Below are 10,000 nucleotides of genomic sequence, written 5' to 3' on the forward strand. Positions count from 1 at the left end.
ATCATCGGTTTCAACGATTGTTCACGTCCTGCCCCTATTCAATGTTGGAAGGTAAGTCAACAATTTTCCACTGAAACCATTCAGTTTTGCACAAAATTGAAGGAGGGGGGAGGGGAGAGAAGCAATGAAGACTTCAAAAGTGCTAACCTTCCCAACAGTTTTGTCTAGGATTGTATGAGACTAGGAAATCTGCTTTGAACGCTTATAACTCTCGTAGTATTTGACATGTGGCTTCCATTTGTTATTCTAGACACGTTCTTATGATGTACTTTCCGATGCATGAATAAAATCTCACAATACTGAAATTTTGGTTAAAATCATCGTTTTATGATTTGGATTTCAGACTAGCGTGACGCTTCACAACGTTACTCCAAAATCCGTTCTGTTGGGAAATTGTTTACTAAGAATGCCATAAAAAATACATTTTTGTTGTTTGATGTTTCATATTCGTTAAAAGATAGCTTTCTTTTTGGAGGACGTTGGAAGAATGCCAAAAACTGTTTTATTTCGATCGATTTAGCAAGAAATGGTGCGAGCAGTGCGAGAGCACTTACATTACTCCCGACATCACTCCCAACATTACTCCATTTTCGAAGCCTAAAATAATGCCTTTACAGCACAGCGACAGATAAATTATTGAAACTGGAGTGTAAAGGGTTTCAAAGGAAATAGTAGTAGGACTTAGCACGGTCATTTCAGCTTTAATTTAGGTAAACTGCAACATTACTCCAAAAAGAGAGCTTAAATTGAAATAATGCATCTAATTAACCTTTGTGTATACATGGTTTCAATGGAGTAATGTTGAAAATAAGTAGGTACAATAACTTTTGTCTATAATCAGAAATACAGTGTAAGTATTCCAGTATGCTTTACATATAACTACGTTATTGTTGCAAAATATCACATTCATTGGGCATATATTTCGCATTTTCTTATGGAGTAATGTCATGGAGTAATGTTCACATACATGTTTACTGTTCCCAAAATAGGTCAATGATTGACAGGCCATCCTACTCACGCTACCGGTGCAAAAAAAGTAATCACTGTTAATTTACTTATTTAATGTGACTCTGTTTGAAATGCACACATGACGTTTTTAAAAGGCGCTGCTCTCAACTTGGCAAAGTGCAACTGACGTTCGCCGTTGTAAGAGTTTAGTCCGTGAACTCGTTTGCCCTTTCAAGACCAGCTTTTTGGCTTTAATTAACCATCATTTAGTCTCCTCCCCTTTCTGTTCATTTACCTAGCGAATTTTCATCATGTTATTTGCTCTACAATTTAATACCATTGAGACACTGATGCAACATGACGTGGTAACACATGTATGAAGTTGAAAACGTGCCTTATTTTTAACCAGATCAACGCCTAAAATTCACGATAACATGGCCAAAAACAGTTAAATGTTAAAGCACGATTTAATTGTGTTTGTTTTTCAAAGGCACCATAAACGCTAAGAAAAAAGTCGTCTTTCCAATTTAAGACCACGCCCAGAATTTTCAGACAATCATAGACAAAAGTAGTTGGGAAGGTTATGTAAATGAACCACACCAGAGCTGTATTTCAACCTGCTTCTGTTAAAGCTCAAAAGAAATAGTTTCACTTTCTCTTACATAGCCCCCCTCCCCCCTATTCAATGTTGGAAGGTAAGTCAACAATTTTCCACTGAAACCATTCAGTTTTGCACAACATTGAAGGAGGGGGGAGGGGAGAGAAGCAATGAAGACTTCAAAAGTGCTAACCTTCCCAACAGTTTTGTCTAGGATTGTAGTTCTTAATCTTTATGCCTTTTCGGCAAATGCAGCGCAAATTAAAAGACAAACTTCGATGAAGACAAAGTTGTTTTGCTCAAACAGAAGAAACCAACTGAATGTGGAAGACGTACGTTCAGCCAATCAGGAGCGAGAATTTTTGGCACTCGACCAATCATGAACGATTAATTTTGCCCTCTTCTCAAGCAAAATTAAGAAAAAATACCCTCTTCATTGACCAATCAGCATTCAGCAATTTTGCCCTCTTTGTTATTAGCAAAGATATTCCATGTTTCGTGATTTTACATAATTTTGTGTCCACTATGTGACGTCACAAGTCATTTAATTTGCATAAGTCAAAATCTTGAATAGCTCGGCTACCAAGAGTGCTATCACTGACAATAAAATAAACGCTGTTCTTCACCATTTTGAAAGCTCTTCGAACAAGCTAATAAAAATTTCTGTGTCATATGCACTTAATAATTATCCCTTTCACTCCTGTAAGGGCCAATGAGACTTATAGATTTTACTCTGTCTAACGCCAGACGATTTTACTCGTCAATGGGGAAGCCCACAGGAGTGAAAGGGTTAACAGTATCTTACAGAAGGATCTTTTTTTTTTCTTTTACTGTAGGTTCTAAAGATGTCAAAAATCGAAATGAGATTGCATGCTATATTCAAAGTACACATCAGTGTCTGACATTTGCAGACTAACCCCAAATCGCAATTATTGAAAGCTAACCGTTTTAAATCGGGTTCTTAGACTTAAATAATGCTTATCAGGGCTATTTAAAAGTATTTCAACTGCAACCTTATGACAGCTTCCAATGGGAGCCAAAGAGCTGTATGTTTTTGTGCTGAGTGAAGGGCATATTTTGACACCTTAGAGAAAAAGAAAAGCCCAGTTAAACTCACTGCTTATAGTACCAGCAACAAGTATTATGGTACAACAGATAATATTATTATTGTTTCACAAACACACTAAGGTTGATGTAACTACTGCATCAGATAACCTTACGCCCAAGAGGTACCAGATACACTTACATCTACTCCAACGTCAATCAGTTCTTTGGGAAGTGTAATGTGGCAAATTAGCAGTTCACTGTAAAAGGCTATTGCTTCAAATCTCGGCTATTAAAGCAGTATTTTTATAACTGACTAACCAGTGAAGAAGCATGAAGGTATCATCCTGGACCGAACAGTCCACATAAAATCATTCTATGGGCTCAAGACACGGGGCAGTTAGAGAAAGACGAAACCTATGTCTTCCCAAACATGAGACTAAGGCAAAGTGGTGGCGTCAAATACCTGAACACCCCAAAAGATGACACGGGCGTACCAATCACTTCACTAGCTATAGCGCTAGCTTTGGATGGGATAGACTTGCTTGTGTATTTATCCACGGAATACAGCATGCCCACAAGGTACGTATCTGTTCTTCTCGTAAGAAAAAGTTAGTCACAAAGCCCGGGAACATGTGTTTTTGCTCGACGAAATAATAAAACTGCCACGAAAACTCATCATTTTACGCTGGCGTCGATCCTGAGAGGGGGGTCGTCTTAATTCGCAGTGTATCCCACAATGCTATGCATCGTACTTCACACCCCAACCTCGTTCCCAGGGTCTTCTCGGCTTTCAATATGGCGGCGGGTCTTGAGAAGACCCTGGCACACAGTGAACTAAAAAGATCGCTGATTGGTGCTTTTCTCACATGAACTCTAATTGGTTTAATGTCGAAAGAAAGATGGCGGCTAGTGAAGTCGTGTTTAAATCATTTTCAAAATTGTAGCTGTTCCGTTAGAAGCAGCCGCAAATTAACAAGCATAACAGTCAATAATAATTCGCCGTTTTTTCACGTTGCACGATGATCTACATCAGGCCTCGATTCCAATTATAGCTACGTTGGCTTTTCACGACCTCTGGCATAGCGATCGCTCTAATATAGAAGGATATAACGGTGTTTGAAAGACGTAACGGTAATTAAGTAATTTTATTTCGTACGTACCTTTACGTTTTGGTTCATTTTGGCGTCTCGCAATTGTAATTCCCTGATGCGAGTATTGTTACTGTTGTTCAATGTTTTCACCATGTCAGATTGTGCATAGTTAGTTCCCCTCTACTAACTATGAATTGTTCAATGGGGTTCATAGACTATTGATGTGGTTGATTTAGCAGTTGTATGTGGCGCTGTTGACTCGTGTGACAGCTGCAATGAAGGCGGGTCTGTTAAATACAGGTCACATCCCACAGGTCAAGACTAGAGGTCGCTGCTCCAATAATCAACATTTTTGTTGAGTGATTAGCGCTAGCAGACACTTTTGGTGTTGTTTATTTGTCTGCAGCACGGTGACATGTACACTCACCTGTGGAATGTAACCTGTGTTTTATTTTAATAGACCTGCAGCTGCAGTAATCCATATTCTTTCCCATCCCTTCCACACTCTTCAGCTAGTGGTGCACAGAGAGATCTAGCTCGTTCGGTTTTCATCATTGCCTCTTACTTTCATTAATAAAAAATATTAATCTCCTCACCCCAAACAAAATGCATGTCATCTTGTAATTTTCCAAGAGAGATATTTAAGATTGTGAAGTCTTAACAATAATTATTATTCTTGAAAATAATTGTAAGGCTTATCATTAAAGTCTTATTGACCTGTCAATTCGCTAACAACTTCAATTTTTGCTTCTTCTGATTTAAAAATATAAATATGTATATTAAACAGTATTCTTTAATTTTGTACACATTACTTTTTTATCATCACACTCCTGTGAGTTTTCTTGTACTCCAATAATTTAAATTGAATTATTCATTTTCAAAACATGCTTTGAAAATATTCTCTAGCATTGCTCAAATTGTGGCATTTTAATTACTGTCTGAAGATGTGGTACATCGAGTGATTTGGGGGAAGATTGCGGATTGGACAGGGGGATTGGGAAATAAAATTGAAGGTGACAAAGCACAGGAAATTTGCAACTTCATTAGCAACAAGAAACTATTTCACAAAAAGAAACAGTGTTTTGTTTCTGGAATGGTAAGGGCAGGAGAAAAGATAAAATACTGTAGTGTGGGTCACTTGGTCGGTCATATATATTTCGCTTTGTCTATTGAAACTCTCAACAAAGGACAAAAATGTGGACGCAAACTCTCTGAACGGTTAGAAGCCTGTCAAGGAATATTAACCATTAATAAGAAGAACATAATGATACTTGTCTACAAATACCTACTATTCCTTCAAATGCCACAGCATAAAATTTCAAATTCCATTTTCTGTGAATCTTCCATTACTTGTGGTACATGTGAACCTAGGAAGTTACCAGTACTAGCTTTAAAATAACTGGTTCCTGGAAAACCCAATTTACTACTACAACTCACCAGTGGGAAGATTGTTTACATTACTTATTACCATGAAGAGAGATAGCTTTGGATTTTTCAACAATATATACCTTTAATATAACCGAAAATCATTCAGATAGTGAAAACTTCAAATTTATGACCCATTTCGTTCACTTTCATGCTTGTCAGCATTATGATTTGCTATACTTCAGGTTCACATGTTCACAAGTTTGTTTTTACATCTCATAGATGTTTAGATGTTCAATTACAAACTCTGTTTTGAACGGCCACTCTACTTCATTGTGCAAATAGTTCACCCTGAAGTGTAAATAGTTCACCCTGAAGTCTAAGTAGATACAATTCGTTTCTGAGTAAATGAAACGAAACAAAAATGTAGTTTAAGGAATGGAGGCAAATAAAACAAACCGTGCCATTGTCACTGCCTCCAAAACAGCAGATTAAAAGCCAGTTTGATAAAACAGCAAAGATCCACCCCTAACCGTGGGCTCATTCGACAAGAACTGCTAAAGATCATGAGATGCTTATGTTTAGGACTTGCACAAATTGTGCCCTTTTTTAATTAGGTTCAACAGATTTCATGAGCAGCATTCCAAGACATCACATTGTCTTCACTGGTAGGACAAGACATGGAAAAGTTCTTTTCATAGCTTGAAAAGTGCAAGAAGCAGATTGCTAATCCTATGGAATAGCATGTTCAACAATGTACATTGGCATGATTATGTCAACTTTACCACAAAATATATTTACAATAACAAGTTGTAAGAATGTGGGCACTAAACATGCTGTGGTTCCCTGTTGGCAATCAGAAGACAATTAAAATACTGATTTCACACTGACATGACAATACTTGCAGTCAATCGATGAGATGAGAGATAAAACCACAATACAACAATCTAATGGTTTCACTGTGAAAATGAAGTACCACAGATATGTGGTATAATAATACTTCCTTTTAGGAAAATAGCTTTGGGTCAATGTATACTGGGGAAAGTCGTTGTCAGAAGGCTCATATACACCGATAAGAAAAAGACAATCATTCAAGTGTATGAAAAATTTTAAATGATAATTAGGTTTAATTGATTGCAATATAAACTATACATTACGGAAGACAGCGAACACACCTCCGTGACTAAATAGCTAGAGCCAGGGCTTTCATTAAACCTTAGCTCACTGAATTTTACGGTAATCAAATGTCTGTGATATTACGGGTGAAATTGTATGCAATGGCTGTTTCCAAACTGTTTAAAAATCACAGCCCCGAGAAATAATAGCCGTCTATAAAATTGCATTGGTTTAAAATAACATGAAATGAAAAGAAAAGCAAGATTTCTCTCTCATCTACCGCATTCTCGTTGCTCGTGCATTCATCCATCAGTATTTTTGGTTTCTTACATCAAATTTTACAGCCTTGGGTTCCCCCTTCGTACTCCATTTTGTTTTGTTGGCAGTTGTCGCACCCAGATTCCTTGCCGCCATTTTGAAAAAATTTGCATATTTGTCCTATCTTGATCACGTGATCTGCTGTGTGCCAGGGTCTTCTCAAGACCCGCCGCCATATTGAAAGCCGAGAAGACCCTGGGAACGGGGTTGTTCACACCCGGGCTCTGGGAACGAGATTTTAAAGTCCTCGAAGACAACGGTCTCATGGAATACAGCATTTTCCGAATGGATTTTTGTCCTTGAGCTACCATTTAACTAACGCAGAAAGCAAACACAAGTCGTGCCAAACATGAGGTAAGCGGAAGTTGTTTGCTGGATTTCCATATTTTTTTCAGTTAAATAGCCCCCGGCACCCCTCGCGTTTGCCCCGTAAGTTATCTATTAGCTTCTATTGTAGATTACCTCCCAACCTTTTCAATCTTATGATCATACCACATCTCTGAGACTTACATATTGAACCGATGGCACATCTTCCAGTGTATTACCTGCGCAATTTTATCACTTCGCCATGCTACATGTAGTGCACTGCACTCTCTCAGATCAGTCTGATACAGTAATGCTCATGCGAAACTGTCTCATCTCTTGGCTGACCACACATCCCACACTTTCCTAAAACATCTTCATCTTTTATCTCTGATAAGCTCTGTGTTTCCATAAAACTTTCCATATCGAGCATTGCTAGTGTACTTCTGTAATAGGTCCCTTTTAATATATTCTTTCTCCTTGCCTTTTCTTCTCTGATGAAGATTTCACCACTCTTAGCCGCATATTTTCGCAGACTTTCAATTTCCATATTGTTGAGGGACATAGTTTTTAAGTGTTTAACCCACTGACACCTCAAACGCACTGGAACGCCTCCAGTTGGCAAGTAAAATAGTCTTGCGTTAGGCAGAGTAAAATCTGTCACTCCCAGGGGGTCAGTGGGTTAACCCATTCACACCTAAAACACCCTAGGATGCCCCCCATTGACTAGTAAAATCTATCAAGTGTCGACATTCCCAGGTGTCAATGGGTTAAATACACATACTGTATTGATCAAGGAATTCCGCTGTTTTTCATTTTTTCCATACGGTTAAAAACAACAGATTTACGGTAATGTACCCCTTTCCTAATTCGTACCCTGCTTTACTCTTCCTCAAAATCAATGTCAATGGTATAAATACATCATCATCATCATCATCATCGTCATCATCATCATTATCATTATTATTATTATTATTATTATTATTATTATTATTATTATTATTATTGTTGTTGTTATTTTCATTGTTGATTTCCTCAGCTCTGTGACAGCCAGTTTCTGTATTGGTATCCCATTTGAACCTCTACACTGAGATATCCAATACTCTCCTCGGTATTCTTGCTGATCCCAGTGGGGCAGCTAATTGTACTCTGCTACTACCGGTACTTCCTTCATGATATCCAGCTTTTTCAGCTCTTTCTCCAGTACCATTTTGCCACAGCTCCCAATTCTCCTACTGTACAACCGGTACCACTTTTGCTGATCATGAGGTGTTCCACAATCTTTGAATCTCCCTTGCCAAGTCTTAGTACAGTACATGTACTTCTCCACTTTCTCCTTTTTCTTCTCTTGTACTCTTCCATGTCTACATGTAGGTATTGATGCATGTACATTTATGACCCAAGCCTGCAAATAAGCGCTGGTCATCAGACATTTGTCCGGTAAACTTGAGGTTTTGACTGGCAAACGATCAGTCTGACCGGACAGGCTGATCGGGGTCTTCTGATATGATGCAAAGTAAAACTGTATTTTTACAGGTGCGTTGACTTAAATTAAATAACACTGCAATGTACATGTTCTTTGGAATCAACAAGGGTACTGTTCCACAAATGCATGTTGTTTGTGTTTTCATTGGACTGATAAGATTTTATGACCAGTTTTACAGCAAATTTTTAGGGCCTCAAATTACATTTCTCATCGTGACTTCAATAACTAACGTTATTATCTATGCACAAACAAAAGCTGAAACGTACAAATTTATTTTGTTCAACTAGAATGACAAAAAAAGAAAGCAAAAACATAAGAATTCTGAATAGAATGGCAAGCGAAAGCAACAGTATTGTCAAAACAGTATTAGGCAGTGTGTGCATGTTTTGATTGTTTTCATTGTCATGCAACAAAAAGCAAATTCAAAACCGTTCAATAAAAGAAGCCAACAACTTGAAATGATGTTAAGACAAATATATAAACCGTTTCTCCAATTCTTGGGTCTGTGTAGTACATCGTTTCTGAGTTATCAATTTCCCGAAGCATTTCACACGATGCTGCCATGTTGGTAGACCATCCGTGGTCCACCAATAAGGCAGCCAGTAATCAATGAAAACACCTGGAGTTCACTTTTCCGCAAATGTGCTAACTTAAATCAGAAACCCATAAGGGTCGAAACAATGCAATAATACAATAATACAATACGTACATGCTTAATTGACCACTCCCCATGGGGGCTTTTCAGGGCCAATGAAACACAACGAAATGACAGAACAGAACAACAACAACTGTTAAGAATCCCAACCGGCCGGAGGCAAGCCAGTTGGCTATTTACAAATGCAGCTGGGAAGTTGAACCAGGGACTACCAGGATCAAATTCACCAAATGGTCAGAGCAGGTCTTGAACCCGGGATCTCCCGATCTCAAGGCAAGCGCCCTAACCACTGGGCCACACTGCCAACATGAAACGTGTAACGCGCGTTAACAGCTTCCGAATATTAAGTGCGAACTGATTGGTTGAATGTTTCAGTGCTAAGTACCATATTTGGAAACCCCTCGCTCTTGTTGTTCCAAATATGGTACTTAGCAAATTAAATATTCAGAAGCTTGTTTCCCAGCACACAAGGGGCCGTTACACGTTTCAACCCTTAACTTATGGGTTTCTGATAAAATACATGTGTATGAACACATCTCGTAATGTACTTGAAATCCACAAATGTCTGAGAATCATAGAAAGAAACAAAGGACGTTACGGAACTGGGAAAAAGATTTATTTCTAGTTCATCTTCAACCCTCATTTAGATACGGAAAATATGTGCATGTGAATATTTCAAACGTTAAATTTTAAAAACTGTTTTTTGTACATTGGTCTGAACAAAGTTCTAAAATATCACACATTTGAATGGAATCTTGAAAGATTTTTTTTGAAATTCCTCCGAATATGACTGAAGAATAATTTGAACAACAACAGTGGTGTCTTCCCACATGAATATTGACATAATGTTAAGTGATTTTACCCCATAAGATCTTACTCGGGATTCCGATCATGCTAGAGCAGAAATAGTTTCAGGTCTGATGTTAAAACACGAAAAAGAAGGATCTTCCTGTCCGGCCACGGGCAATGCAAAAGATTTGAACCTTAACCCTCACCCTAACCACTTTTAAAAAAGAAAAAAAAAAAGAAAGAAAAACGAGACAATTAAAATGAGGCACTGTGGCCTGGCCTGA

At 38.0% G+C, this 10,000-nt stretch overlaps 1 long non-coding RNA gene and 1 pseudogene across 1 annotated transcript in view; one reads left to right on the plus strand and one right to left on the minus strand.

Annotated features, from left to right (window-relative positions):
* Positions 1–3,359, minus strand: part of LOC138030279 (uncharacterized) — a 10,185-nt pseudogene extending 6,826 nt beyond the window's left edge.
* Positions 3,360–3,495: 136 nt separating this feature from the next.
* LOC138030280 (uncharacterized) overlaps positions 3,496–10,000 on the plus strand; it is an 11,432-nt gene continuing 4,927 nt past the window's right edge. Inside the window, exons 1-2 of the long non-coding RNA XR_011128056.1 lie at positions 3,496–3,724; positions 5,667–6,837. This is a non-coding gene — a long non-coding RNA (uncharacterized lncRNA). The remainder of the gene's footprint in view (positions 3,725–5,666; positions 6,838–10,000) is intronic.

Source organism: Montipora capricornis, chromosome 13 (genome assembly GCF_036669925.1).
Source record: "Montipora capricornis isolate CH-2021 chromosome 13, ASM3666992v2, whole genome shotgun sequence".
Taxonomy (NCBI): Eukaryota; Metazoa; Cnidaria; class Anthozoa; order Scleractinia; family Acroporidae; genus Montipora; species Montipora capricornis.